This window comes from Carettochelys insculpta, chromosome 8 (assembly GCF_033958435.1).
Source record: "Carettochelys insculpta isolate YL-2023 chromosome 8, ASM3395843v1, whole genome shotgun sequence".
Classification (NCBI taxonomy): domain Eukaryota; kingdom Metazoa; phylum Chordata; order Testudines; family Carettochelyidae; genus Carettochelys; species Carettochelys insculpta.
The window spans coordinates 13,595,216-13,612,376 of NC_134144.1; positions in this window are offsets into that span (position 1 = coordinate 13,595,216).

Here is a 17,161-nt window from a genome sequence, read left to right on the forward strand (position 1 = left end):
ATTGACGCAGCTCGTCCAGACGGGGCTCCTTTTCGAAAGGACCTGGGCTACTTTGAAGTCCCCTTATTTCCATCTGCTCATAGGAATAAGGGGACTTCGAAGTAGCCAGGGTACTTTCGAAACGGAGCACCGTCTGGATGAGCCGCGTGGTGGCAAGCCGCATCAATTTCGAAGTGCCGCGGCCTCCCGCATGCTAATGAGGCACTGAATATGTATTTCAGCGCTTCATTAGTAAACTTCGAAATGGCCATTTGCATGGCCATTTCGAAGTTTTTGGCTGGTGTAGACGTAGCCATAGCGATTAACCATTCATTAACTCTTTGTAAACAAATCAATATAACAAAATATGAACATTTCCTTTTTGTTGAAAAGGAGAAACAAATATCATAGACTCATAGAACAATAGAGCTGGAAGAGACCTAAAAAAGCCATCAAGTCCAGCCCCGTGCCCTAGGCAGAACCAAACCCATCAGATCAGCCCAGCCAGGGCTTTGTCAAGGCGAGACTTAAACACCTCCAGGGATGGAGACTCCACTACTTCCCCGGGTAGACCATTCCAATGCTTCACCACCCTCCTAGTGAAAAAGTTTTTCCTAATGTTCAACCTGGACCTTTTCAACTACAACTTGAGACCATTGTTCCGTGTTCTGCCATCCGTGACCACTGTGAACAGCCTCTCTCCAGCCTCTCTGCAACCTCCCTTCAGTAAGTTGAAGGCTGTTATCAAGTCCCCCCTCAATCTTCTCTTCTGCAGACTAAACAGTCCCAATTCCCTCAACCTTTCTTCATAGGTTATATGATCCAGCCCCCTAATTATTTTGGCCACCCTCCGTTGGACCCTCTCCAGTGTATCCACATCCTTCCTATAATTGGGGGCCCAGAACAGGACACAGTACTCCAGATGCGGCTTCACTAAAGCCGAATAAAGAGAAACAATCACTTCTCTGGATCTACTAGCAGTGCTCCTCTTGATGCAACCTAATATGCCATAGCCTTCTTGGCTACAAACGGCACACTGTTGACTCATGTCCAGCTTCTCATCCACTAGAACTCCCAGGTCCTTTTCTGCAGAACTACTACTGAGCCAGTCGGACCCCAGCCTGTAACAATGCTTGGGATTCTTCTGGCCCAAGTGCAGGACTCTGCACTTGTCCTTATTGAACCTCATCAGATTTCTTGCAGCCCAGTCTTCCAATTTGTCTAAGTCACTCTGGACCTTTTCCCTACCTTCCAGCATATCAACCTCTCCCACCCAGCTTAGTGTCATCAGCAAACTTGCTGAGGGTGCAATCCAACCCTTCATCCAGGTCCTTGATAAATATGTTGAACAGAACAGGACCCAGAACTGAAGCTTGGGGCACTCCACTAGAAACCGACCGCCAACCCAACACTGAGCCGTTGATCACTACCCACTGGGCCCGACCTTCTAGCCAGCTTTACCCAATCCACATTCCTTTAACTTGCTGACAAGAATATTGTGGGAAACTGTATCAAAAGCTTTGCTAAACTCAAGATAAATCAGTCTGGTCTCCCACCGTATTTACTTCTCTTGCTGCGCATTGGGACGGTTTCTTTTTGCGCCTTCATGTGAAGCATCATGCAAATGTAAACACACAGTTTGGACAACAATGAAAAATCATTGCAGACTGAATTTCCAGGAACAGGAAATCAGTCTCTACATAAGCGAATGTGATTTTTCATGACTGAAGTCTGCAATGGCTTAAGAGAGATTCTTGGCCTATGGAAAGTATAAACTTTAAGTCAACACTGGCTATGAAGAGTCTGCCATAGGCACATACCTTTCTGTGAGTAAAATGGAATTAGCCATTGGAAGGCTGATTTAAAGCTGATTCTACACAGATACAAACATGCCCATTTCTCAGTACTTGAGATAAGCAAGACTTTATGCATAGCAGCTGATTTTATAACTTGTCCACTTAACCCCATAACATTTGACACCACCTTTACACATCTGAACACCTAACCCCTCTGTATTTCACTTTCCTAACCTGTAAAATAGCATAGCATTAGCCCTATCTCACAGGGATGTTAGAATTAATTCTGTAACAGTGTTTCTCACTTTTTTTTTTAAATACAGATAAGTGCTACCACTACCTACAATTTTCAGACACAATTTTTTTATACGATTGCAACACCTTTGTTTAAACAACTTAATTGTAACTGGTTGGTTGGAAGAAATTGCCTATAGGCAATAAACTTGCCATCGTATTTATGATTGTGCAAAAAAGATAAATAAAAAATTAGATGAACATAAAGTCCAATTTTTTGTTCTTAAAGATTGAGAAACACTGAGTTAATGTACCTCTGGAAGAGCTGAGAGTACCCCCAAAACCACTGCTGTATAATGATATAAAGAGGGAATATGAGAGTCATCATCACTAGGAGAAGAGATTGAGCGGAAACATATATGTACAGAGTTCAGTCACCATTGTCTTCAGTGACCAAAGAACCATACACTGGAGAGGAGGACCCTTGACCCTGTGTGCTGCCCTTACCTCATTTACCTCAAGCAGGGAAACAGACACAACAGAGGCAAGGTCTAGGTAAACGCCAATACATACTTACTGTTGTCCAGGACTCAAAGTGGTTGCCTTCCTACTCCCCGTAAGAGGTCACCTGTACTTGCAGAGCCAGAGAGAGGCATGCAAGAGAGTGAAGAGAGGAGGCGGCATGCTTTGTACATCAGGTGTGCCCTGGCTTTTTACCTGGCTCCAGACCTTTTAGGAAATCAACCCAGCTCTTTGTGGTGACTGCTAACAGGATGAAGAGCCTCCCAGTTTCCACCCGGCGGATTTCCAATTGGATTACCTCCTGCATCAAAGTGGGTTATGACCTGGCAAGTGTCCCATTACTGGCGGTTGTGGAGGCTCACTCAACAAGGGTACAGGCATTGTTGGCTGCATTCTAGCTTATGTCCCAATCCAAAACATCTGTAGAACTGCAATGGGGTCTTCTGTACACACATTCATGACTCACTATGCCCTTAACCAGCAGGCTAGAGAGGACACTGGCTTTGGCAGTGCTGTGCTACCAGCAACACACCCCTGAATTTCTGCCTCCATGGATAGTGCTTAGAAGTCACCTACCTCAGAATGGATGTGAGCAAACACTTGAAGACAACAAGATAGGTATGCATTCCACAGTGTGTTCTTCGAGATGCCCGTTCCATTCATGTCCATTCCACAACCTGCCCCCCTTCCCCTCTCTCAGAGCTTCAGGAAAGAACGAACTCAGGATGCTGGGGGGGGAGCGTACAGCAGCCTTTATATCGTGCCATGAGGGTACCACTCCAGGGGTCTTCAGAGTTGCTCCCCTTTGGACATGGCTAAGGAAAAATTTTTCAGTGCCTGTGGCAAGCACACGTACCTCACTTGAAATGGACATGAGCAACACATCTCAAAGAACACCAGTTACAGAACAATGCTGAAAGAATTGGGCTTGTTTAGCTTGGAAAAAAGAAGATTGAGGGGGGACATGATAGCGGTTTTCAGATACCTTAAAGGGTTGTCATAAGGAGGAGGGAGAAAACTTGTTCTTCTTGGCCTCTGAGGAGAGAACAAGAGGCAATGGACTTAAGCTGCAGCAAGGGAAGTTTAGGTTGGACATTAGGAAAAAGTTCCTAACTGTCAGGATGGTCAAGTCCTGGAATAAGTTGCCAAGGGAGGTTGTGGAATCTCCCTCGCTGGAGATATTTAAGAACAGATTAGATAGATGTCTATCAGGGATGGTGTAGATAGTGGTCGGTCCTGCCGTCGGGGCAGGGGACTGGACTCAATGGCCTCTCAAGGCCCCTTCCGGTCCTAGTGTTCTATGAAGAAATAATTGTCTTATCATCCTCTTGTTCCTTGGTCACTGTCCAAGTGCATACAAAAAATTTTTAAGGTGCAATGCTAAACAAATTATGTACAGCACTTGCATCTTCTATAAGCAGAGACAAAATATTTTCTTAATTTCAATAGTAACAGGGAGGTAGCCGTGTTAGTCTGTACTCCAACAAAACAAAGCAGCAGAAGTATATCACTTTAAAGACTAACAAAATGATTTATTCAGTGATGAGCTTTCATGGGACAGACCCAGTTCTTCAGATCAATTTCATTTCCAATACAAACTGACACATATAAGTACAGAGGACCAAAAAGAAATAAAATGTTAGTCTTCAAAGTACTACATTTCTACTGCTTTGTTTTCTTCATTTCAGTTTATAGTCAACTAGTTCACTTCATTTATCATCTCATTCAGAGTTAAGAAACCAGTTAGGAGTTGAAGAAGGAAGAATACTTTTTCTGTTTACCTGTATAAATAAAACATAGGCATGAGAGTAAGATGTACTAGTTCTAAAATCTTGACGGACATGGTAACCAGAAACAAATCAGTTAACTCCATTAATCACTGATAATATGGCCTTTGGTTAATAAACTGGTTAGTTTTAAACATTTTGATACACTTTCTGATAAACTGTCTTGTTAAGCATATAGCACTTTTATGAACATTTGAGTTAATAAAAACAATTAAAATGCTGTTTTTCTGCATTTTAATTTAATTTGAACATCCATTCTCAGTGTGACAAAAATCACAAATAAAAAAAAATTAATCTACTAAAAGAAAAATGCCTCCACCTTTTGCTAGCTATCAAAAATGCTGAAACAAAGAAGCTGAATAAATACAAGTTAAGCTATATAGTTGCCAAAATAAATGTCTACGAATATGGTTTCCTAATTAGAAAACAAAATCACCATCAAATTTAGTGTAAAGACTGTATTTCATTCAGTAACGAGTCTACAGGCTTCTGTGGTTGCCACTTAATGAGAAATCAATGTTTCTGTAAGAAAACAACTAAAAATTACAAATGCAAAACATGATCAAAATTGTGGTTTCCTGCTTGCTATTTTAATTAGTGTATAAAGGTACTTTTTGCCCTGAGAACCATGCGATGGACCTGACCCCCTAGGTAATTTATAGCTCAATTTTCTCTGTCCATGCAGAACCATGTGGAATCTTTCCAGGATCAGCTATGTAAATCCAGAATGCAAATCAAGGAATTTGAGGGTTTGAACTGAGATAGTAAAGATGGATTTTGGTAAATCAAGACTGGCTGTTTGAACTAGATCACATCTTCTAGGTAAATAGGAGTAAATTCACAAAAAGTCCTATGTCTTCAATATGGGAGGTCGGACTAGATGGTCACCAAAGATCCTAGAAACCTGTTAGCCGTGCAAAAATCTGGAATTTGCATTTTTACAGAAAACCTGTAGTTTTTGTATTTTGTGAAAAAATAAACACGTATTAGCCATTAACTAAATTTTATTGTAAATGTCAGTGTCACTTATGCAATGGGCACAACCTCTCCTGCTCGTGGCCGATTTTTAAATGCAATTTAAACATACATACCCAAACATAGTCCAATAAACTGGTTCCAACATATGGAGGTTTCAATAGTATGTAGAGGTTTGTGTTTTAATGCATCACAAATTTCACTTCAGCCTCCAGACGTAAGTAATTAAAGTTATGAAAAGATGTCAAAAACTTTAAAAATTACCCCATAGACTAACATCACTGAGTTTTACAAGGACGTATTTCATGTTGATGGTAAAATGCTGTTTATACTGCATGTGGTAGGGCCATAGGTTACATCTGAAGGCAGACTCTTATAGAACACACAGAAAATACTAAATATAAACTTAATGAAAAGAAATGAAAACAAGAGACTGAAGCAGCAGGCCCATCAATAACTGTAAATAAGCAATGTACTAAGACTATCATTTGCGTGTTTTATGCATTTTAAATTTCCTGAAAACGTAGAACATACAAGTAAAAACACAAATTCTATTAATTTAATTTTATTATAATTTTTGTGGAATGGGTATGTTTGAACTTGCTTTAAAATTATAAATATACCACTCAAACATTGGATTCAACTGCTACCTACATATACTGTGGATAGGGAAGCTAAACTTCCATGTTTCAGTTTAACTGTGGGAAAACATGGATTTTTGTAGCTTTTTTACTGGAGAATTCTGGAGGCTTTCTTATCACAGAAAACAAGGATCCTTTTGGCCTTATCATCTATGAATAACATTCGCAAATGGAAACTGCATTGGTCTGGAGTCCCAATTTTCCAAAGTGCTTCTTCGTGTGAAATCAGGACCAAGGAGTCAATCCTAGAAAGTGCTGAGCACTCTCAGCTCCTGCTCACCTAGACAGATGCCAGTTGGGAACTCAGCCCCTTCACTTACACACACTGTCAGGCTATTTGATGAGTTGGACCACTGCAGATCAGAAAGTCAGGATACTGAGCAGGGTGGAGATCTTGTCCTGTCTTCTGACAATGGCCAAAGACAGATGCTCCAGAGGTGAAGAACAGAACAGGTAATCATCAAGAGGTCCATCCCCTGTCAGCCGTTACTAGCTTATGACAGAGGCTAACACCACCATTCCTACCCATCCTGGCTAATAGCCATTGATGGACCTAACCTCCAGTAATTTATCTAGATCTTTTTTGAGCTGTTCAACTCCTGGATTTCACACCATCCTCTGGCAAGGATATTCACAGGTTGATTGTGCATTGTGAGAAGGTTGGGATTATATTTTTCTCATGTACATTACTTAGAATTCAGTGTTGGTAAATATAGTCTGCCATTGTATTGTCCAGTCACCCAGTTTTCCAAGATCCCTTTGTAACTCTTTGCAGTCAGCTTTGGACTTGACTATTTTCAGTGATTTTGTACCATCTGCAAATTTTACCACCTCCCTGTTTAGTGCCTTTTCTAGATCATTTATGAAGTTGGACAGCACTGTTCCCAAAACAGACCCCTGGAGCACTGTTTAACTCTTTCCATTGTCAACATTAATTCCTATCCTGCGTTCGCCATCTTGTGCAATGTTTTCATGGTCATCTATGGATCCTTGAATTATTTGAGTGACAATGCCTTTGTTATCTTAATCACTGTGCCCTCCTCTGTTTATAAGCATACTTACTGCCCCAAAGGCAAAGCCAGGAGCAGCAGACGTTCTCTTGCGGTTAAGAGCTGTGTCTAGGAGTAGGTACAGGGTGGTGGCAAAGCAGGGGAATGCAGCCTGTTGGGGGCAGAGGGATGTTGGGTAGCCCAGGGCCCCACATCCGAGATAGAGGGGGTTACCTCAGGCACTGCCTCCATCAGAACGGCCCTGGGGCTGAAAGATTCTATTGCTTAAAAAGGCTTTTCCCTTGTGCGGGAACCTTTTGTTTCAACAATCCCCTGTGATGGAAAAAAAAAGACTTAAAAAATGGAGACCTGTACCAGGTGGCATGGTCACATGTCTTTCAAGATCAACTACCTCCTAGATGTACCGGACAAATAAAGCCTTTGACAAGCCATCAAGCGGATTGCCCCGTCAGAACACACATTAAAAACTATAAACAGACATATACTTCATATTACTAACCTCCCATACAAGAAATGACACATCCACAAAAATATGACACACAGATTCATCAGGTTATGACATGAAAAATTATAGCTTACAACACACATTTTGTCCAGAGCACCTCTGCATAACGCCCATGTATATTCATAACCATTCTCCATAAAGCAAGGGGGAGGGGTCCATCACAGACATGACCACTACGTTTGTGGTTGACTCGAGGGTCTCTTTTAAGGTAAGCTGCAAAGTTTTGAGGAATAGGGATGTTAATGTTTAACCAGTAGGGATTGGAGCAGCCCCCCTGCTGATGCAGGCAGTGGCTGCTGGGGAGGCTTCTCCAGCCCAGCCAGGCTGAAGCAGCCCCCCAGCTGTGGAAAGAGGATGCCTTGGCTGAACTGGACTGCCCCCCCATCCACACGGCCACTGGGAACTGGGGTTGCTCCAGTCACTCTGGAGCGCCCCCCAACCCATGGAAGTGCTGCGAGCTGGGAGGCTCCAGCCCACCTGGAGCAGCCCCAGTTCCCAGCATGTCATGGATGGGGAGGTGCCTGGGGTGGCCACTTCAGCCCAGCTGGGTTGGAGTGTAGATATATCTTTGTTTTAACTATTTCTCATTGGAGGTTTTAAATATTGTGTCAAGTCATTTTACGTATCATTGTTTTAAGCCCTGTTATACTTTGCAGAATAGCTCCTAGAACTAGGTAACGTAAAGAAAAACCTCTCTGTACCCTTTGTTTTTTTGGATTGCTTAATTGATTGCCCTGTTGAGTGAATGTGGTATGAATGGAAAGGCTAGGGAGCCAAGCACCTCCAGGTACTTGCAAGGGTTGGAGAAGGTAGATCCAAGACCAATGAGAAGAACATGGAAACTGTGAAGTGGGACCATTAGAAAAAAGACTGGACACATGGTCTCCTTGGGAGTCACCAGCAAGTGCCTGCCTTTGGAAGCACCACCCAGAAGAAGGAGCTAAATGTATATTCATAAGATTGCTCTCCCAGAGTATGCATACGCAGGAGCTGACTGACTGGTGTCATATGAATGTGAGAGAGAGAACACTATAAATGGAAGGCATGTTGCACAGTGACTCTGGGTTTGTCTTGTCAACACTGGAGCACCGATCCTGATCGGCAGAAGCCCAGCTCCACCCTTCCCTCATCTAACTCACCTGGCCAGTACAGTTAGGGGGAGCAACTATTGCTAACAGCAACAAGACTGGAGTGCCTGAGTGAATGAAGTATATCACATGCATATGACAAGTGTTGATTGCTATATGTGTATTACCAATAAATGTGGTGCTTTGCCTTTTCCTCTGAAAAGATCCCGTACAGTACTTTTCAGTACAACAAGAGCAGCCTCCCCAGCCGCTCCCCCTTTAATTGGTTAACTGGTTAAACAGTAAGTTAGCACTGTGGTGTGCAAAGTGGGGGGCAGGCCCCCGTGGGATGTATGTAAAATTTTTAAGGGGTAGGCAGCATGATCAGCTGGTGGGTCTCCGGCTCATCTGTCTCTTTAAAAATGTTGAAGACTGCTACAGTTTTTATATATGTGCAGTCACACTGGTAGAGCAATTAATACCGTTTTTACATTCTACAGACTTATTTTCTTACACATGCCAAAAGATTTTTTTTCCATATCAACGTAACCGAAATTTCTGCTGGTTTAGATGACAATAGATAGATCGGTAGAGGGCCCTGCTAATTGCAGAGACGAAAAGGGGGCTCGACATAAAAAGTTTGCTCACCCCTGTGTTAGCCAATTAAACAGGGTTTAAATCCCCATTGAGGAATTACTAGATTAGCATTAAAAATGTGTTAGTAAGATTGAGTTAATTGTCATAATTTAACTTTCTACAATAGGACCATAAACTCTTGTCTAGGGGGAAAAAACAAAACAAAACAGTAAAACTCCCTGTGTCCTACAGAGCACAGCATTTCAAGCCCTGTTCCCCATCCTCCTTTCTCTTTCAATATATGCAAAATGAGTTTTAATGATAATCTGCACCTCTGGGCCATGAAACCTAACAAGAATAGGCACCTGAGTCATTCAGACAGGAGTTGCTTAGCTGCTTTGCTACTTTTCTGAAAAAAGGAAAATACAGGCGTGATGGCTAATTGTCAAGATGCAACTGGGAAAGCAGGTCTCCTTTGATATGCATGTATGGATTGCGATTGAGGTATAAGCAATTTACAACCATAAAAACAATCCTCCCCGTGAAGGGAATTAATTTAATTTTCAAATTATTAACTTTAAACAAACACCATAGTTTATGTATGTATGCGGAAAACACTCTCCTTTCTGCATGGGTATATGCCTGCCTGTGCAGATAATTTACAACAAATCCTACCTCCATGATCATTTTCTGTCATTAGATTATAATTCAAAACAGGAGAAAGGAATAAAACTAGAATGATAGATTAGTCTAGCAAAACTCAGCTTCTTTCAAACTAATGATATGGAAGGCTGTTAATATCACTTACTTTTGGAGCCTGGCAAATCAGTGGATCAAAGTCCTCTGGGTCTCCTTCCTTCTCAATTCCACCAGGAAGTCTTGCACAAGGAAAGGATGGGTCTGGAGACCAAGTCTGCTGTCATGTGACTTATAGTAATAGGTTAAAGTAAATAAAACAGAATGGAAATTGTGATCAACAACAACGATGGAGCTGTTCACTTCTGGAACTTGTCACCATTACAGTTTCAGTAAATCAAACACTGCCGATATGGAAACAGCTTTGTAAAAAACAAAACAAATAACTGGTTAAAAAGGGGAAGTAGGAGCACATCAGGCTGCATGAGAAACCTCTTAATATGAGAGGAGACTGGAGGTATTCCCGCTAGATGAAGAATTAAAGAGTTGGGAAAACAAGCATGCTTTAAAATGCTTTTCCAATTTCAACTTTGTCTCAGTCCCACTTCCCTGCTTTGCCATAGGATCCTTCTATCCCATCTAGCTATAGCACTTATCTTTCCAATGCAGAGGATCACTTACCATGCAATACTATTGTTAGAGAAAATTAATTTATATGAAAGAAAAGAAAGGAGAACTAGACAGTACCAATAGACAACCGGCATTCTCTTGCAAGTCATGTATTTGAATGGTGTTACAGAAAGATTCATTGTAATGAATCAAGAAATGATTACTGTCCAGAAAACAGCAATTCTGTTTGGCTTAATCTGTTTTTTGGTCCAAACAACAAAAATCGAGGCCTTTCCAAACTTTCATTAATACCAGAAAAGACGTCACAATACCAAAACAGCCAATGGCCCCATGGTGAGAACACTCACCTCCGAAATTAGGCAGAGGAGGCAAAGAGGTTTCAATGAAGTGGCATTTTATTAAGAAAAACTTTTAATCAAAAACTGATCCCCGGCCCTGTAAATATTCACCTAGAACGTACAGGACGTCATCCTTTTGAATTCTCAGGCTGCTCACAACTCCAGAGTACAGCCATTCCTATATTCCAAAACTGTCTGTCCTCTCCACCTCAGCTAAAAGAGACTTTCTGTCAGGTGCCTGTGATACAGGACCTATGGCAAACAGCTGAGCAATTCTGAGTCTACACACAGCCACTGGAATGCACAGTAATATATACCAGATTAAGATACGAATTTTAAATGATTTATATTTCACTGAGATTAACAAAGTCCCAGGGGAGCCTAAAGAGAATCAATTAATGAAAATAAAAGATCTCCAAGATCCTTCCCATTTTATGCAGAGGCACTAATTTAAATTTCCCTTAACACTAGTTGCTTTTGATTTCCAAACATATATTCCTCTATCTTAGGAATTTGCAAACAATCAAAGTTATTGTTTTAGCTTATTGTATGATGCCATCTCTCCCCAGAGCAAGAACGTGCACACAAGAACACTGACAAACACTACTCTGAACCTTCCACTTCAGAGAGTATTTTATGTATATGTACGTCTTTGATAAGCAGTTAAATAGGTTGTGTGTATAATTACACGTACTGTTCATCTGTTTCCCAGAGTCTATGCTGCTAATAGAGAAAAAGAATATCCTTTTCTTAAGCAGCAGGGGGTCTCCAAAGTTTACAGGGACACTGGCTTATCTGTCTCATCAGGCTCTGAGACAGAATCTGCCGGGGGGGGGGGGGGGGGGCCTCTCTTCCCACCAATATCCTAAGGGCATGGTTCTCAATCTGTGGCCCACAGACCCCTGGGAGTCCACAGGCTATGGCAAGAGTTCCAGAGGATTCCACACCTCAATTTGAAACTTTTTAAGGCTGTGCAAATGAAAAAAAGGTTGAAAACCACGATCCTATGGTCTGCTTAGCAGTGCATTAATTCCTGTGACTTTACAGCTGTATCTTTTCACAAGAACATTGTCTACGCTGGGGAAAATGTTACTTTGACAGTGTCTGTTACCAACACACAGATGTAAAATCAGGGTTTTCATTCTATTACAATTTGTGAATTCATACTCAATTCCTAACATCTTTTACTTTCCTGATAATTCATTTGTTCATCATCATCAATTACCGTGGGCCCAGTGCCTGTTGGTGTTTGATGCCTCTCTCATTATTTCCTTCCATCTTTCCCTGTCCAGTGCGGAGTGGCTTAGTTTCTGTAAACTAGCTCCGCACCAATCTATTATATCATCTACCCATTCTCTGTGAGGTCTGCCTCTCCTTTTCGAATCGTCCATTATGCCGAATACCAGGGTCTTGATTTTTCGTTCATTGTTCATTCTGCAAATATGCCTGTTGAAGCACAAGACTTCTCTGTGTGTAGGCAGCTAACATTCAGCTTTATTGAATTCAATAAGGCAAAGATGAGCCAAACTGGACACGAGTAAAACCAGGTCCAGCAAAGATGCTTGATGCAGCTAACGCTAGTATTTTATACCCTTACACAAACAAAGCCCAGTGTCAGAGGCAATTAATTAGAGAATCATAAATCACTTCTCAAAGAGAAACCATTAGCAGCAAAGAGAAGCAGGTACCAGGGAGCTGGAGCCTTAACTCTAGACAGTCCATTAACACATTCCATAGAGCTCATCCTTCCTGCTATTCCCAAACAGGTCAAGGAAAGTACAGGCTCTTGTGTGTGTGCAGAAGTAAGGGATGTGAAATGGCTTCTTATACAAGATGGTTTCCCCAACTTCCCCCCTTTCAGCCTTAAAAAGGCTAACTCAGAAGCCATTTCATGGATACATGTTCATTAAAGTGTTTACATACATCTCTTGTTCTTTTCTTTGCTCATCATGCCTTAAAATCATTAGCTCCATTTCCCTGCTGGTAAGGACCTGTTCCGTATTTTTCAGAGCACAGGAAAGACAACATTTGATTAACAAGAAACCAAAATAGACACAAAGGACTATTGCCAATACTAATGCTATTCCTTGCAAAATCCAAGTTCCCACATGTCCAATCCAACCTCCCAACCAACCCCAGAGGGGGTCCAACCTTCCCTCCTGCTTAAGGCTCATCACAGCCTTTTCAATTTCTGAGGCATCTTCCTCCACTTCCTTGCTGGTGTCTGTAATATACACACAGCATTCCTTTCCCACCACGGCACAAACCTCGCACTTACTTGCTAGGACGCAATCTAGGCCCCTTTGGTTTTGGAGAACCATTTGCCTCACTTCTCCCAATTCCTTATCGATGACTTGGAGGGCTTTGGTTGTAGCATTGGCTACTTTCTCAAAAGCTTCCTCCGGCCTCCGTATTTCCTTTCATCGCAAAGGCCACACCCAAACCTGGGGTCGTGACTCCCCAATACCATTCCACGTTCATTATCTCTTGGTAGTTTCTGACTCTGCTACCGGGAAGACGGTCTACTATCTGAATGGCTGAGAAGGCTACCCCAATATAGCAGGTTCCACTCCAACTTATGGGCAGGGTTTTATATGCTCTTCGGCCACATATAAAATAATGGCCAACCTTAGCTGTTAAGGCTTTACTGCACTGGGGTTTCATCATTCACTGCAAATAGTACCTGAAGATGTCAAGGTTGGCAGGGCCTTTATCTTATACCAAACCCCATTTTGGACAACGCTTATCTCGCACCTGCTTTTCCCCACTCGGCTTCCTGTGCCATTGCAAGTCCAATAATATTCTCCAACTGAGGTTATGGCTAAATGAACATATCCTAGGCCATTAAACCCTTTATCATACCATGTGTCATTCTGGCCCAATTCACCAAACCATGTGCCATTCATCTGAGTGTTATTTAGTGGGACTGGAATCATTGGGACACCTCCTTCTGAATGTACAGGGCTATGAGCACGTATCCAACATCTGTGGTGTTAAATTCTAGGGAAACTTGGTTCATTAAAAGCATAAACGTATTCGAGCCATATAGGCTATGGCTACTAGGTATTAAAAACAAAACTAAACATAAGTTCAGCAGGATTTATTTGGCCAGCCCCACTGGGCTGTTCTTCAGGGCTTCGTCGCTTTCTTCACCTATCGCTGGTAGGTTTCCTGGGCTGCAGTTGGTACCTTAGTCTTGGTCCCTGCGGTTCGTCTGCTTCTGGGCCTGGAATGCTGGTACCAGACCTGCGCTGATCCCCGTCTACTTCTAGACCTGGGTTTCCGGTACCAGGTCTGCGGTGCTCCTCTTCAGGACCCACCTCTGTAGGAGCTGGAACCAGTTTGCAGTGGGAGGTGTGGATCCAGGTGGGCAGTCCCTTGCATTTCACAGCAGTATGGGGTGGTCAAAAGGACTTGGTAGGGGCCCTTCCACCTTGGCTCTAGGGCAGTCTTTCGCTGGTGGACCTTTACACACACCCAATCTCCTGGTTGCAGCTTATGGCACAGTTCAGTCGGGGCCTCCAGGAAAGCGTCCTTGACCTGTGAATGATAGGACTGCACACACCTCATAAGTTCCTGACAGTACTTAACTGTGCTTCCTGTGACAAGTGTGGTATTGGCCTGGTTGATCTTCGGGCTGCTCAGCTGTCTTATAGGCCAGCCACACACAATCTCATAGGGACTAAGTCCAGTGAAGTGCATACCTCTATTACTGGAGATCACGAGGGGTATTCCCCAGGATGGGATATAATGACTTAAAAGTCTTTATTTTTTGCCACTGTGATGGTGTTAGCATTCCTGTATGGATAAGCGTTTACCCATCCTGAGAACAAACAAACAATAACCAGCACATATTTGAAAGATTTACATTTGGGTAGTTGAATGGAGTTAATTTGTAAATTTAAGAACAGTCCTAAAAGGCGAAGATCTGGTTGCCAGAACTGTCTTTACAGGTTTGCCCACATTGTGGGCTTGGCAAACAAGGCAAGCCAGACAGTAGTCCTGGGCCACTTGGGAGAATTTGGGAGCAAACCAATTTTGTTTGAACAGCAGTAATCACCAGCCCCCTTTTACTTACATGAGCCACGCTGTGGTGCACGCAAGCAAGATAAGGGAGAAGGACCTTGGGCACAACCAGGCGGCCGTCCGGGGAGCGCCAAAGGTGGTCAGGATGCAAAAGGCATACATCCAGTCTCCAGGTGGTCTTTTCCACATTTAGGGCCTGATCTTGGAATAGTGCAGTATCCATACGAGTTGCAATAGGAGACTGGGAGTCTGTAAAAATAGGAAATAGTGAAGTGGCTCAAGAGGGGAAATGGCTGCAGTCTTAGCTGCTGAGTTAGCCAAGGCATTTCCACGTGTAGCTTCACCATGAGCAGCCTGATGAGCAGCACACTTAGTAACTGCAACAGCACATGATAACTTCAAGGTGTTTAATAAGGCAGCAACATACAGACCATTTTTTTTTAATTTGTGAGCCCATGTGTATTTTTGTTTACTTACCAATATAGACAACTTAACAATGCTATTAGTAAGACAAGCACAAACAAAATACAAAACCATGCTTTTCATTTTGAAAGGAGATTCATGATGTTTTAGGTTGTTCTTCATTAACTACCAGTATTTCTGTGTTTCTGAACGACAAAAAGAACAATTTTCTACCCCCCTTTGGGAGTGGCAGATTACATTTTAAAATACAGATTACATCTTAAAATACTCCATTTACAAATATGCTTAGTTCCTTTTAAACTCTGCATGCTACTTTGAATTTTTTTCAGACTCTTTAGAATTAATGATTTAATCTTTCCCTCTAATCACACGCTTGCTCCCTTAAAAATGAAAACTTTATAGTTTAGATTTCACCATTTGAAGGTGTTATTACAGGGATCTGACTTTCCCTTTGACTTTTATTACTTCCCTTTATTAAAAGCCAATTATATACATTGCACTTTATTACAGGGTCACTTAGGTTAAGCGCACGCTTTTTTTTTTTTTTTTTTTTGAAAAACACCCATTTCACTACTCTAATTTTTACAGTGCTGTACACAGCTTACATTCCCTTTTATACATTTGGGGGCAGTTGAATCCCAATAGACTGTTATGTTAGCAAGTTTTACTGAATTATGGTGATTTAATTTTTTTTTTTTTTAAAAGAACTGGCCAAATTTGGGCTAGCGGTGGGGCTCTGGATCTTCATGAGTACCTCTTCCTTTAGTAAATCTTGAATTTATAAGCTGAGAGCTCTTGGCAGATTGGTACTAAACCCTTCTTCTAACTTGTACATTTGGTTTACTAGACTCTGCAGATCCCTGTGGTCCTGCTGGGCATGACCCTTAGCAGGCGATTTCAAACACATCTCACCCATTATTTCTATATATTAATGTTACCTCTATAATTTACTTAACTTTACAACAGAAGGGAAGATTTTAACTCTGTGATCTTATTTAGGTTTTACACAACTTTTGTTCTCTGATATTGGAAGGTGTCCACATCGGAAGGCATCCCCTCCTTATGAATACACCAGCAAGACAGACAGACAGACAAAACTACCCCTGACCGGTCAAAAGCAAAGAAGCTCCAAACACAAATGGATGAGGAGTGCAGATTAGCACAGATTGTAATTGCCAGACTCTTGGCAGTACGAAACCAAAACAGCTCTTGGTTGCTGCAAGGGCAAGTTATCAGATTCTGACACAAGCACATGTTAGCAAGACAATTAATTTGAACAAAACTCCATGACAGATACACATATACTGCAACATAAATGCTTGCGTGACTACACTCTGTACCACACAGAGTTAAACTAACAGCTTTCAGAGTTGGGCAGTTTCTTCAAGGTCTTACAGTCTGGGCTTTTGTTCAATCAGCTGTTTCTTACAGCCCAGATGCAACTGCTCCGACATTCCTTACTCTCAGTAACTTGTGTTTGAGAAATTTTTGCTACCTTTTGATTCTAATGCCCTCTGGAGAGAAATAATTTATTTTCCTTTCTTTTTTCTGTTTTTTTATATAAAGTCAAATGTACCCTCTAGAAGAAGTTGCTTCAAAGGATCATTTCTGGTATACCAATTCCATTTATCTAAAAACTTGCAAGTAGACTGACCTATCCCCATAATTTATTTTCTCCCTGTGAGGCACCGAACCGAAGTTCGCCTGGCTTGCAAGATCTCTCCCTGCAAGGCACCAAACTGGAGTTCACCTGGCTTACAGGGTGCGAGGCACTGGACTGGAGTCCACCTGGCTCACCAGATCTTTCCTCCCCCTCTCCTCCTGTGAGGCACCGAACCAGAGTTCACCTGGCTCACGGGGTGCAACGCACTGGATCAGAGTCCACCTGGCTCGCGGGGGGGTTCCCGGCACCCGCTCCAGCCTGGCAGGATGTCTGCGTCCTGGTGCCTGGAAACGGCCTGGCAGGATTTAAGTCTTCCCGGGCTTAGGGAAATCTTTAAAGGTTAGTCTTTCTTC